The sequence below is a fragment of the Ovis canadensis genome, chromosome 8, assembly GCF_042477335.2.
Source record: "Ovis canadensis isolate MfBH-ARS-UI-01 breed Bighorn chromosome 8, ARS-UI_OviCan_v2, whole genome shotgun sequence".
NCBI classification, from domain to species: domain Eukaryota; kingdom Metazoa; phylum Chordata; class Mammalia; order Artiodactyla; family Bovidae; genus Ovis; species Ovis canadensis.
The window spans coordinates 23,970,661-23,985,397 of record NC_091252.1 but is presented as its reverse complement, the minus strand read 5'-3'; the positions used below and the strand labels follow the sequence as shown (position 1 = coordinate 23,985,397).

The following is a 14,737-nucleotide window of genomic DNA, read 5'->3' as shown; positions in this document are numbered from 1 at the left end:
TAGCATCAGTCCTTCCAATGAGTATTCAGGGTTGATTTCCTTGCAGAGTTGACTGTTTTATGTCCTTGCTGTCCAAGGGACTCTAAAGAGTCTTCTCTGGCACCACGGTTCAAACACTTTCAATTCTTTGGTGCTCTGCCTTCTTTATGGTCCGACTCTCACATCTATATATGACTACTGGAAAGACCATAGCCTTGACTCTATGGACCTCCGTCGGCAAAGTGATATCTTTGCTTTTTAGTACCCTGTCTAGGTTTGTCATCGCTTTCCTTCCAAGAAGCAATTGTCTTCTAATTTCATGACTAAAGTCACCATCTGCAGTGATTTTAGAGCCCAAGAAGAGGAAATCTGTCACTGCTTCCACCTTTTCCCCTCCTGTTTGCCATGAAATGATGGAACTGGATGCCGTGATCTTATTTTTTTTTTAATATTGAGTTTTAAGCTGGCTTTTTCACTCTCCTCTTTCACCCTCATCAAGAGGCTGTTTACTCCCTCATTGCTTTCTGCCATTACAGTGCTATCATCTGCATGTCTGAGGTTATTGATATTTCTCCTCGCAGTCTGGATTCCAGCTTGTAACTCATCCAGTCTGGCATTTCACATGATGTACTCTGCATATAAGTTAAATAAGCAGGGTGACAATATGCAACCTTGTCATACTCAAGCGTGAATAGAATTATAATAATCCCCACATGCCTCTAAGCCCTTTGCTAACTAAGAACCACTATTGGAATACTGATTTCCATAGTACTAGTGGTTGAATATTTATTTTATAAATTCCTTAAAACATTTCACAGGCAGATCATTTTTTCCCCTTTCTATTTAGGCTTTAGGGTAATGTGAGTTGTATACTGTTTTGCTTCTACCATGCTGATAATTTCATTGTGTCTGGTATATATTTAAGGCAGAACTTTTTTCCACAGATAGCTTCAATGTAGCAGAATGATTTTTCATTTCTTTCTTTTCACTTGGTAGTACTAACTTTTTTTTTCTAGTCCTTCAGTGTACTTACTCTGAATGCCAGTGATCTTTTTATGGACGGAAATACTGAGAAGGCAGCTTACTTGAAGTGAGTCTTTTCTGCTCTCAAGCATGATAATGTTGTTTGAGCATTCTAAGAAAATTTCAAAAATAGTTTTTAAGAGGGCTGTGTTGCCCTGGGGAGTAGCATCTTCGAGGCAATCTGGTTAAGAGAGAGAGAGAGTTTGAAAGCCATTTCGACACGGAAAGTCACTTTCTACCTCGAGTCTGAATGCACCTGGATCCATCACGAGGCAGAACTCCGATTCCCTCTTGACGCTACCATTTCATTATCTCTTATCCATAGTTCTGGTTATTGCTGTTCTTCTGTCAGCTCTCTATCACATGAGTAATTGTTCCACTCAGAGTCTTTGGGAATCATCAGATATGTCAGTTTCCCTATGTCTTCTCATAGTTGTTATACAAGCCCTATTTTATTTTTGTATAATTATTATCTCATCATATATGATGTTGTAAGTCAATTCAACTCTGTTATGGAGTGAAGGTGGAAGACAAGGAAAGAAGGAAAAGAAAGGCAGGCTTGTATTTGTTATGATTTCAAGGAGAGATATTTGAAATTGAACCTTTTCCCAGGGTTACCTACCACCTGCTATAGTTAACTGGACAGTTAGTGCCAAGCATGGTTTATAACTTTTTTAAACTGAGCAAAATTTCACTTTAACTTTGAGGTTCCTGAAAGTACTAACAAATTGGAATTTGCAAATTAAATTCAATACATAATTTTAAAATAAATAAATAAATAAATAAATAAATTCAGCATATCTATGTGTGTGTATTCAGCTTTTCTTTATCAGAGGATATAAAGGAGAGTGTGAATTACCCCTTTCTGTAGAATTCAACTTATAATTGAAAACATGAGTGGGATTCTTTCACATCTATAGAAAACAGTTTCCCAGTTTTTCTAATGATACATTCAGGTATCAAAAATGTTTTCTATTTACTTGCTCAAAGTTCCTTTAAATAAAGGAATAGAATCATACCAGCTCCCAGCTCTGGTGGCCCACAGAATGGCAGCCAAATGACTTGCTGTTACCATAACCCTTTATACTTGCTGAATGCTATTCAGTACATCTAATTGTGAGTATTCACAGTCTTTTCACGGGGTGTGAAGGAGGCTGGCATTGCTCTTGTGCAGGTTACAAAGCTGGAAACAGAAGAGGGGGGAAATAATGGCATAGAGTAGTCTTAGAAGTTGGGTTCAAGTCTACAGTTTGCCTTTCTCTTTAAGATCCAGAAAGGTGAAAAATCTGATGGCAGTGAACACGACGTCATATTATTAATGAATTATTAATTTACATACTTCCAATCAATTTGTAGCAATGAGGTAGCAAACCTGTTACTATATGATCTAAATGATTAGCATAAGTAACAATGCCAGACCAAACTTCGGGAAGAGGAAGAGGTTGTAATATAAGATACCTCTCCAGGAGGATTTAGGAATAACCCAGGGAACTACGTAACAGATCTAAGACTCAGGAAACATTATCGGCCATAGTACAAAAAGAACTAAGGCTGCTGGGAGTTCAGTGATACTGTCAAGGTGACCAGCTATTCTGCCTATGTACATGCTATTTTCTAGAGAAAAAAGAGAGAGACGAAATCAAACCAAGATTTAACCAGAATCATGGAATTTAAATATCAAACTAAGAATAGCTATAGAATTTGGGTGTTTTCCACTAGCACTGAGGATAGAACTAGACAGAGGCATATGTTACTCTATGATAACATTTATTAAATGATAAGCATCTTCTGTATGCTGGGCAATGTATTGTTGTTCAGCCGCTCAGTCATGGACTGCAGCACAGCAGGCTTCCTGTCCTGCACCGTCTCCCGGAGTTTGCTCAAACTCATGTCCATTGAGTCAATGATACCATCCAACCATCTCATCCTCTGTCACCCCCTTCTCCTCCTGCCTTCAGTCTTTCCCAGCATCAGGGTCCTTTTCAATGAGTCAGCTCTTCGCATCAAGTGGCCGAAGTATTGGAGTTTCAGCTTCAGCATCAGTCCTTCCAATGAATATTCAGTGTTAATTTCTTTTAGGATGCACTGGTTTGATCTCCTTGCTGTTCAAGGGACTCTCAAGAGTCTTCTCCAGCACTTGAGAAGTGTTCAAAAGCATCAGTTCTTCAGTGCTCTCCTTCTTTAGGGTCCGACTCTCACATCCATACATGACTACTGGATAGACTGCAGCCTTAACTATACAGACCTTTGTTGGCAGAGTGATGTCTCTGCTTTTCAATGCACTGTTTAGATTCTGCTGCTACAGTGATGACCCAGAAGGGGTACTAAAATGTGTCAGCATAGATAATTGTGGCCATTCAGGATAGATCTGTTTCCCTTGGCATGGTATGAGCCATAGGTCTCTGGACAATTTCTCTCTTTTCTCAGGTTTCAAAGGAGAGCTGGAGTGAGTTGGTGTTGGATGGTACAGGGTCTGAGGAGTCTCTCGGGCATTAGGGAGATTCTGGGGCAGTTGACTTTTGTTTGGAAAGTGGAGTTTGAGTGCTGTGGGCCTGGTGGCTCTGCCCTACATCACCCCTTCAGGCTAGTTCTTGTGGGCCCAGTTACCTCTAGGATGTGTCTGGCTTGAGGGAGGCAGGACTATGTTCCCTGGCAGCTGTACTTTCTAGAAATCAGTTAAGCATATAATGACAGAGTGCCTGGGATGGCAGAAAGGCATAGATGCCGAGTAAACGCCCAGGGGCATTTTATTAAGCCAGAACCCGTAAATGTATGTCACTTGGCTGGATGTTGTACAGATCGGTTTAAACAGCAGCTGTGCCTTCTCCGAGGCGAGGTGCAAAGCACACGGTGGTGCAGGGAACATGTGTAAACCTGAACAAGCGCACAGCGCAGCATTGTTTTTGACCACGCAGAGGCACAAGCTGCCTTTTTCAGGGTTCATGAGCTGAAGTCGTGAGCAAAGTGGTGTAGGAGTTGCATTTTTAGAACGTGAGGTGAAAGCAGTGGCTGCCTCTGTATAGACAGTCAGGAGAGGTTGCTGAGGGGGCGGTTTTGAGAGCTGGTTGAAGGTAGAAAGGGAGGGAACCTGCCATTTAGATGGATGATGACTTTCCAGGCGCTGGGTACTGCGTCTTTTTAATTTTTTTCTTTAAAAAAATGTATTCTTTAATTGGAGGGAAATTGCTTTACAATGTTGTGTTGGTTTCTGCTGTGAAATAAAAGAAAGTGAGTGTTATTTGCTCAGTCACGTCCAACTCTTTTCAACCCCATAGACTGTATAGCCCACCAGGCTCCTCTGTCCATGGGATTCTCCAGGCAAGAATACTAGAGTGGGTTGCCATTCCCTTCTCCAGGGGATCTTCCCAACCCAGGGATCAAACCCCAGTCTCCTGCATTGCAGGCAGATTCTTTACTGTCTGAGCCACCAGGAAAGCCCTTCAGCAACACAAGTCAGCCATAATTACACATATATCACCTGCCTTTTGTGCCTCCCTCCCAGCCCCCTGTCCCACTCATCACAGAGGGCTTCCCTGATAGCTCAGTTGGTAAAGAATCCACCTGCAATGCAGGAGACCCTGGTTTGATTCCTGGGTTGGGAAGACCCCCTGGAGAAGAGATAGGCTACCCACTCCAGTATTCTTGGACTTCCCTTGTGGCTCAGTTGGTAAAGAATCTACCTGCAATGCAGGAGACCTGGGTTCAATCCTTGGGCTGGGACGATCCCCTGGGGAAGGAAACAGCTACCCATTCCTGTATTCTGGCCTGGAGAATTCCATGGACTGTATAGTCCATGGGGTCGCAAAGAGTCGGACACAACTGAACAACTTTCACTTTCACTTTGAGACTTTAAGTAATTTGTGCACCCAGTACTCACAAATTACTGTGTGTGTTTATATACCGCATTGTAACATACACACACACAGACACACACACACACATATGGTGGTGATTAAGAATGCAATGAAAGGTATTTTGAGTACTTCATGAAACTCTGAGGACAGCCAAAGAAACAAATTCCCATTCTTTGAGGATTTTCCAATAGAACCAATCCTTATACAATAAACAAAAATGAAAAAAAAAGAATGAAAAGCAGCATTGAGCATGTATATATAAAACTGAAGCATCTAGAAGGTTCAGGGTGGCCAGCCCAGGTCACAGCTATAAAGGAGAACTTCTTGGAAGAGTGAGCTTGAAGCACAGCTTTGTAGTTAGGATTGACAGGACAAAAGTGCTGGATTGCTTCTCGGCCTTTTGGCTAAGATCAAGTGTAGATTATAAGTATTGGGAAGAAGCTTAGATAGTTGAAGTGTGCCTAGTGAAGGGCCTTGAAGTGACACAGGTTGAAGCTGTTGGCATTTGTATGACTCCACTGGAGGGTCTTAAGGGAAGTATGTTAAAAAAAAAAACATACACACATGACATTATGCACACTACAATATGCAAAATAAATAATCAACAAGATGCGAGCTGCTCCGGTCTTTTTGGAAAACAACTGGGCAGCATCTATTAAAATTTAAATTCGTCTCTTGAAATTTTTTGAAACCCAAACTACCCTATGTAATGGTGACTGCACGAAGATATCCATTGCAGCACTGATTATAGTGGGTACCTTCCCAGCCAGAAAAAAGTGAAGTAAATAAGTGTCCATCAAAGGGGCAATGTTTGAATACATACAGTATTTGGTTATCATGAACTATTCACCAGTCCCTTAAAGCAGTTAGTTTTGGATGTACCATTTAGCATGCATAGTCATTATGAATTGTTAACTAAGAGTAGCAAGAGACAGAAGAGTACATGACTGTGATGCTGTTTTTGTCAAACAGTGGCAAAAAGCGCATCCTCCGAAGACTCCTAAGATGCTTCAGTCATGTCCGACTCTGTGCGACCCCATAGACGGCAGCCCACCAGGCTCCCCCGTCCCTGGGATTCTCCAGGCAAGAACACTGGAGTGGGTTGCCATTTCCTTCTCCGATGCATGAAAGTGAAAAGTCAAAGTGAAGTCGCTCAGTCGTGTCAGACTCTTCACGACCCCGTGGACTGCAGCCCACCAGGCTCCTCTGTCCATGGGATTTTCCAGGCAAGAGCACTGGAGTGGGCTGCCACTGCAAATGTATGTGTAGTTATGTATTTATACATGTGTACATACATATAGACACATGCATTGGCAGCAAATAAAGCCTTATGTTGTCTTAAATCCAGAAACTGCCGGATGCACTTTTGTTTTTATGCCTCCTCATCTACCAAGTTTTTTTATGGCATTAAAACATGAAAGGTTTTAGCTGGGGTTTGGAGGGAGGGGTAAGGGGAGCATTTCACCTTTAAGAATAATTAATAGAGATCTTGTTTTGAAAGTTTCTGTTGAGAAGGTGGCCAGGATTTATGGCATTGCCTGTTGAATAAGATGTCCCATAGTTCTCCAAGCGTATTGTACATTCCGCTAAAGCCATCGGGCAGGGGTAGGTTTCAGAACAAGTTACCGTAGCTGAGAAAACTAATGATTCCAGTGGAGACTACAGTGCGCCTCTACTCTGTCAAATTGGTATCTGAGTGGAAAGGCACATTTTTATCCTTGGGGGATCTTTTTCCTGTAGTAAGTGTTGATTCTTCCTCCTGCAGCTGTGTTCTAAGCATAGCTAAAAGGGCCTCACTTATCCTGGCTTACTCCTACCCTTCCCTTGTTGGAAAGAGGGACCTATGCAGTGAGAGTGTGTGGAAATTTAGATCTTGTATTAAACGAAGTAAAGCGTCCTTCTTAGATGTGTTTTTCAAACTTTTCAAACCTTGATACAAAATAACCAATACTTCTTACATTACATTCTGTTATATTGGTGTGTATATGTATATGGTTGTGCCTATATACATATATATATACACACACACATATATATAGAATAATGGCTATGAAGGAAAATTTCATGAAACATTACTTGCCCTAACTCTGTGTATTCCTAGTAATTTCTACTCTATTCTCATCTACCTTGTTTTATTTCATTAAAAAAAAAAACGCTAGTCACAGACTCTTAAGTTGACTTACTGATCCACTAAATGGGGTAGTGACCTGCATTAAAAAAAAAAAATGCATCAGAAAACACCTGTCAAGCTGGGTGTCTGGCATTCCCTAGTCAGAAGATTTCCACTGGGCTGGCTAGGCAGTTACTCAGTGAGATCAAATCCAGACCGAGATGTTCTCTGCTTTGTTGAGTACATGCCAGTAAGGCCAGCTTATGGGGAAGACATTCAGGGAGCAGGTTCCTTAAGATATTGGGTTGGCCCAAAAGTTCACTCAAGTTTTCCCATTACATCGTAGGGAAAAGCCTAAGCAAACTTTTGGGCCAACCCAATAGTTTTCAGTCTTAAGGAAAGCATTGTGTGATACTTTTAGAGAATTAGCTTAAAATGGGAGCAGATACTTTTTTACTGCTGTGGTAGATGCCTTAGGTAGTAATTTTTCTCCAGCAGTTGGATTTGTCATAAGAAGGCTGATCATCCTGATATAAATAGAAGGCATCCCAGTTAATTTCACCTCTGCCCTAAGCATTCTTTTCTACTTAAGCTTTAAAATTATATGCTTAAATAGAAAGAAAAAAGTTCCATACCATACTTAACAACAATTAAGTATATTTTTATAGTAATTATCCCAGTTGGGCAAACTGCTAAATTAATTCTTTGTAGGACCAGTAGAGATCAGTTGCACACCTCATTTCAAATACGGGATTTGTGTGGGTCATAATCATAGAGGCTGCTGATGTAGGCATTGAAAGTGGAAGTGTTCAAAAATCTGACTCCTACTTTGACTGCAAAGGAAAATGACATGTATTGTATCTAACTAGATTTGAGAGCAACAAATTTTAAAAAGACAGCAGAAAATGGACTCTGCCTACGGCGTCCTAGGATACCTAATTTAAGATGTGTATAACAAACATTTTTAGGTATTCATTAGGAAAGAAAGCCTTTATATCCTGCCATCAACTTAATTTTTTTAATCTAACATGGTTTTCATGGTCATTAACACTGATGCCTTTGATTTTGCAGGTGTTGTCAAAAGATAGTCACATGAGGAAAGAGCAGAGCTGGGGTTGGCAACCTCTCTCTTTGTAGTACTTTTCCATAAGACTTCTTTCAACAACCTCATTGTTCTTCCCTTTTTACTCTGGAGTAGATCTAATATTGAAGGAACTTGATTTTGTTTCCTTATTACATGAGTGTTTGAAATAAATTGAGCCATAAGAAGAATATAAAGTAAAAACCATAGCAGTAATACTTACAGTTAATGAAACACTTAATAAAAAGGGTATTCTAAAACAGTGAAAGTCAAATCATAGGTCTTCCTAAAATATCCCTTTCCATTTGCCCTCCCTTCCTAGAATTCTCTACCAACACTGAAGCATTGGAGTTTAGGATAGAAAGGAAGTATGGATAGAGCTTTCTGCTCTAAGGTCATTTCCCACGTCTTTAAAGAAAGACAGCCTCAAGAGCCAGAGTAGAAATAGCCTTTATAATCTATACTGGTCATAATTTGAACTATTCCTACTGGCTGTGACTTTGTAACTGGCAAGAATTAATACGCCTTTCTTAGTTTTTGTAGGACTTTCAAAAATGAAGACACCAAACTTGTGACCAGTCCCAAGTGAATCAGACTGTTGTTCTTGGTGCCCTATTTGCAGAATAAGTCCTAGGTCATTCTCTCCGAAAACCGTGCTGAAGTAGGTGGCATTTGGGAGTCACTGCAAAACCCAGAATGAGGATAGGAAATCAATGAAGCGGAATGCCATCAACATTACATTGGCATGCTTTGGAGTTTTTACAGTGTACCCAACATAATCTCTTTTGCTAGACCAAGGAAACAATATGGAGTCATCCAATACTGTTTTCTCTGTGCTATTTACTGATGACAGTGGTTTGTATTATGTCGTATGATGGTCCATGGAATCTTAACTGGATTCTGAATTCATTTGTCTTCCAAACTATAGCTTTGTTTTTTATGAGAGTGAATTCTTGGTGACCTTGGGATTTTGTTTTGTTCTTGATGTCTGCTTGGTTATTTTGTTCAGATTATATTTTCTCCATTCCTTTTTTTTTTTTTTTTAAATTTTAAAATCTTTAATTCTTACATGCATTCCCAAACATGAACCCCCCTCCCACCTCCCTCTCCATTCCTTTATTCTCAATAGTGTTCCTAACCTTATTTCCCAGTGGATGATTTTGCAGGAGAACAGACTGTCCTTTGACACTTGGATCTCACCCATTGTCCACTTGCTTGATGTGTTTTGTGAGCACAGGCATTTCTAAATGGAGAGACTCAATGTCCTCTTTCAGTTCCATCAAAATATGGATTTAATTAGTTTTCCTTTAATTTCAAAAGGAAATGGAGAAGGGATAATGATGTGTTCAAAACTGGGGGCATATTATTTCTTGTAGGTGAATCAGCGTAGAGGAACCTACCCAATACCAAATATCACTGGTGCAGCACTGTACGCACCCAAGCACAGTGGTGATTTCCATTCGACTGGCTATTCTCACATGCAGTTTGTCAAAATAGAGAAACAGGGTGCAGATATTCCAAGTATTAATATAAAGCCAAACATACTCTGAGCTTATCTATCTCTTTAATATCAGGAGAGAGAGAGTTCTGAGCAAAGGAGGAAGTGGATAACTGTGGGACATCACAAGTCCTCACCAGCCTTCAGATACTTGATTTTCCCTCGTTCCTCCTTCTGCACACTGGACACCAACATACCTTGTCATTATGAACTTTTACTGTTTTTTAACAAAAAGTTCAAACAAAAGAACCAATATTCACACAGTGTAATAACATGGAACTTGCTATTCTAAAGCACAATATAGAATCATAAAAGGTTTGAACAGGATTATGAATAAAGAACCTGAAATAGCAACTACACAGCCACCAAACTTTCCTAGTCATGCTGTTGCAGAAGACTGTCCCCTCCTCATCATTCCCTCAGGGCCTCTGTTGCAGGAGAGTTGCTGGGGTGGGTGGTGGTTAAGGATGGCTTTACTCCAAGTGGAAATCGTTGTTCTTCTGATGAAACTGGCTGGCATTCAGGACCAGGTATTGGCTCTTGGCATATGACTGTCACCCAGCCACACTGACACCTGCTCTTAATGCCAAGGGTTTCAGAACCAGCATCATGAAGTTCTTTGGGGTTAATTCATAGCAATAATACTTTTGAGAAAAAGGGGGAAATCCTAATTTTCCTTGTCTAGAAGTGCCTCAGAAGGATCGCCAAATGTGCTTGCTGGTAACCTGGCCACCTCATGCGAAGAGTTGACTCATTGGAAAAGACTTTGATGCTGGGAGGGATTGGGGGGCAGGAGGAGAAGGGGACGACTGAGGCTGAGATGGCTGGATGGCATCACTGACTCGATGGACAGTGAGTCTGAGTGAACTCCGGGAGTTGGTGATGGACAGGGAGGCCTCCATGGGGTCGCAAACAGTCGGACACGACTGAGCGACTGAACTGAACTGAACTGAAGGAAGAAATGGACATGCAGACCTTGTCCCTTTAATGGAAAAAACACCTGCTATGACATCACTTGGCCACCGAGGGACGCGTTACTAGCCCTTCTTGGGAAAGCGGGGCTGGGGGATGGGTATGTTTTATTTTCTTTTCATGCAGCGGTACCTCACAGTGAGTCTTTCTGCTGCCCAGCTTCAGTTCTGAGGAAATCAGTTCAGTTCAGTTCAGTTCAGTCGCTCAGTCGTGTCCGATTCTTTGCGACCCCATGGACTGCAGCACACCAGGCCTCCCTGTCTACTATCTCCTTGTCCTCCTTGGCAAGCATTTAATCCTAAGGGCACCGATGTTCGTGTAGCACTGCCTAGCTGGTTGTTTGTAATAATCAGTGCTGACATCTATTCATTATCTTTCTGTGTTAGACATTATACCCAAGTGTTTACATAATTTAATCTTATTTAATCTTCCAGACAATTTTTTGAGGAAGTGACTATTATTTTCTCTATTTTACAGATGAGGAAAGTGACGCTTAGAGAAGCTAAGTGAGATAGCCAGGACTGCTCAGCTCTTAAATGTGTTGCCAGGACTAGGTCCAGGTCCATCTTATTCCAAAGGAGATATTCTGAAGTTATACTGAGATTCTCAGTAGAGAGGGTGGAGACCAGGGCTAAGACCTGTCCTCAGTGGGGTGGGGCAGAAGGACCTAGGGGATTTTTTCCAAGCTGTTTGTGTTTCTGTTCCCCTTTGCCATGTTCCTCCTCCGTCTTCCCCTCTTTCTTCCTTTTCTGGTGCCTCTCTTCCTGGGTAGACTGGCTGGGGGAGTGCCATCCCTACTGCCATTCACTGCCACAGTGAGTCACTGTTCCTGAGAGTGTGTCACAGCTCTTCGGGGGACCATGAAGGTAAATTGCTGAGAACCAGTGGGCTGGGGAAGGCTGACAAATCCCCAGCCAATTTTTCTGTGACTTCCTGTGTGAGGCATTCTCTCTACGATGGCATAGCTTCAGGGGCATGTACAGTGGCGGAGTGCTAAGGCAAGCTGGAAACAGCCTCTGTGGATATGAGAAACGCATGCATAAAAAAAATAGGAAACTTGTCTATGAAATGTACGTGTGTGTGTGCAGTCAGTCATGTCTGACTCTTCGGGACCCTATGGACTGTAGCCTGCCAGACTCCGCTGTGTCCGTGGAATTTTCCAGGCAAGAATACTGGAATGGGTTGCCATCTCCTACTCCAGAGGATTTTCCTGACCCAGGGATCAGAACCATGTCTCCTGTATTGGTAGGCGATTCTTTACCACTGTGCCTTTGTGTGTACATATACATAAGCAAAGCACATATTCATGAAAAATATGTATGTAAATGAGAAAAAATATATATACATAGATATTTTATATGTAAATCTATATATCTAGGTGTAGATATTGATGTGAAAGTATTGGACTCTAGGTACGTATTTCCTCCCCTCCCAATTCCAACATCATCCTTAGTAAAAGTGCACAGCTGTTATGCGTTCATTGCACAGCGGTTCTCCTTTGAGACTTGCAAGACTGAGCTGGGGAGATGCTGAGGATGAAGGCATGCCCAGGCCTTCAAGGAGCTCACAATCCAAAGGACTTTTGTTTTCCTTGAGGATAATGTTGACAGTTCAATGTATAGATCACTGCTCTTAGAGCATCGAGATTTAGACAGCCAGAGAATTCTGTGGAAAAGTTTTCTGAAAAGTAAAAACAATTTAAAAATGAATACAGGACCCCATGCCATTTAATTGGTTAAGAGTTGACTAGGACCGCCTTTGGAGTTCCAGCGTATTTACTCAATTGATATTGAGTGTGACTTTTTTTTTGTTTTCTTGGCATCCTGTAGTTTGCAATTGGTTAGAAGTGGGCAGTTCACAGCAGGGAAAGATCTGGAAGAAGCAGGAATAGATCTGGAAGCTCAGTATTTCCGAGTTTTCTGTTTAAGGATGAGAGGGCCATTTATAACTCGGCAGCCCATGAGGTCATCCCTGAGTACATCATAGCATCAGGAAAGCCGTGTTTTCTCCTCTAAGCTCATCTCCTATCCTGCCATCCCTCTGCTCAAAAGCCTGTCCTTCTTTTTCCATCTCCTGCCTCCAGTCTCCTTTCCATCTTTTTTCCAATTCAGGATCCTCGAGGATCCAGACCAAACGTTCTTTTTGGTACATTTCTTATCCCTTCCGGAGAAGGCAATGACAACTCACTCCAGTACTCTTGCCTGGAAAATCCCGTGGATGGAGGAGCCTGGTAGGCTGCAGTCCATGGGGTCTCGAAGAGTCAGACACGACTAGTGACTTCACTTTCACTTTTCACTTTCATGCATTGGAGAAGGAAATGGCAACCCACTCCAGTGTTCTTGCCTGGAGAATCCCAGGGACAGGGGAGCCTGGTGGGCTGCCGTCTATGGGGTCGCACAGAGTCGGACAAAAGTGACTTAGCAGTAGCAGCAGCAGCTTACCCCTTCCCCTAAAAGCCTAACTTCAGATGGTCAAGCAACTCTTCATTCTTGTACTAAACCTGAACTTTGTTGGTTCTTATACTTTGCCAATGCTCGTCCTATAAGATCTCCCTCCCCATTACTACCTGTCAAGATTCTCCTATTTTGTGAGACCAATATTAAACAACATTTCTGAGAAGACCTTGAGGATTAGTTTTTGGAATTAAACATTTCCTATCTCATGCCAATAGTATGCTGTTTAAACACTTGGCTAAAGTGTTTACTACATTCTTTCTTAATTTATATTTAGCTGTGCACACTGAGGAGCTCTACTCTGTTCTTTGAGGGTAAGAAGCATATCATGCATTTTTTGTGTCTCTTTAATGAAAGAAAGATTTTGTATAAAATGAGTATTTTAAAAGCATTAAGTAAATGTTAGGTCTATGAGAAGCGTACTGATATGACATTCCCTGGTAATACAGGGTAAGTCAGCATTGCCATCTCGTGTTGCTTTAATCAGTACTTGTGTGTTTTGATTCTTTGATGTTCCAAGCAGGTTTTAACCTTAGGGCTTTTGAGCTAGCTCTTGCCTGTCCCTAGAAATATCTTTCCTTTTGGAGTTTTAAATTTCAGCTCCTTCTTGGGGCCAGCGCAATGACCCATCTTAGAGAGGCTTCTTTTGACTTCTCAGACCACTGCTGGTCCTGTTTTGAGACGGAAACCCTTCCTCCAGTTGTTCTGTTGAGGTGCCCAGCCACAGCCTTATGAGTTGTTGCTTACCTGCTCAAGTGTCTCTTAAGTTTCATGAGAGCAAAGGCTTTGTCTGCTCTGATAATCACTATATTTCTAGAAACTAGGCCAGGGCCAATCTGTGGCACCGCTTATATCATATTATGTCATTTAAAATCAATTGTTCTCAATCTTGACTGCCTATCAGTGTCACCTGTGGGACTTAAAAAAAACGCAAATGTGAAAGGTTGACCTCAAAGATTCCAACTCAGTTGACTTAGAGTGATGCCTTAAATTTAGCTCTAAAGGTATGACTCATCAAAGGCTCAGGAAAACAAGGAAAGATAAGATTTGCATAGCTTCCAAAGTTGTGGTTGTTTTCTAAGACTTCCTATATTTTATGTTAAGACCTCATCTCATATCCTTAATCCTTCTGACTGTCACAGAGAGATAATAAGAAGATCAAACATGAACTTGCATCAGAAACATCTGGGGCAGTTCCAAAGTGTTAATTACCATTTCAGTAATATAAGAGCTTAATTATAGTTTGAATGTTGAAACAAGTTTGGGTATGTTGCCCTGCAAATACAGGAAATGTAAATAAATATCATCCTAGCTTCTGTCTAAATATCAGACTGACAATCGCCAAATGGTTTTTAAGAGACATACTACATGTTAAATTGTTATTTTTTCTCTTAGCTTATATAAGACACATGACATTGATTAATGAACTTGACATGAATATTTATTTTATCCATAATATGTACTTTGGTGTTTATCAGATTCCATTAAAATTGTACAACAAGTTTCAGTGGAAATAGAGCTTTCCTTTTCTTCATGCTTATGTATGTGACATCAGACTTTATTCTTAGACTCTCCGTCTACCTCATCACCATGGTCTCTAAACAGATCTATGAGTCTGACTCGCTGTCCATGTTTTACATATGAGGCACAGAGATGAGAGCAAAGAGGAGTCCTTGGAGCCACTTACCCAGAGAGTGGCAGAACCAGCATTAGAATTGCTGCCCCTTAGTAGCAAAGGTGTAGTCATATTCCTAAATCTTTCAGCAC

At 41.3% G+C, this 14,737-nt stretch overlaps 1 protein-coding gene across 8 annotated transcripts in view; it reads left to right on the top strand.

Annotated features, from left to right (window-relative positions):
* The window catches only part of TPD52L1 (TPD52 like 1), a 94,188-nt gene that overhangs the window by 21,071 nt on the left and 58,380 nt on the right, over window positions 1-14,737 (top strand). The gene's annotated exons all lie outside the window — the stretch shown is intronic.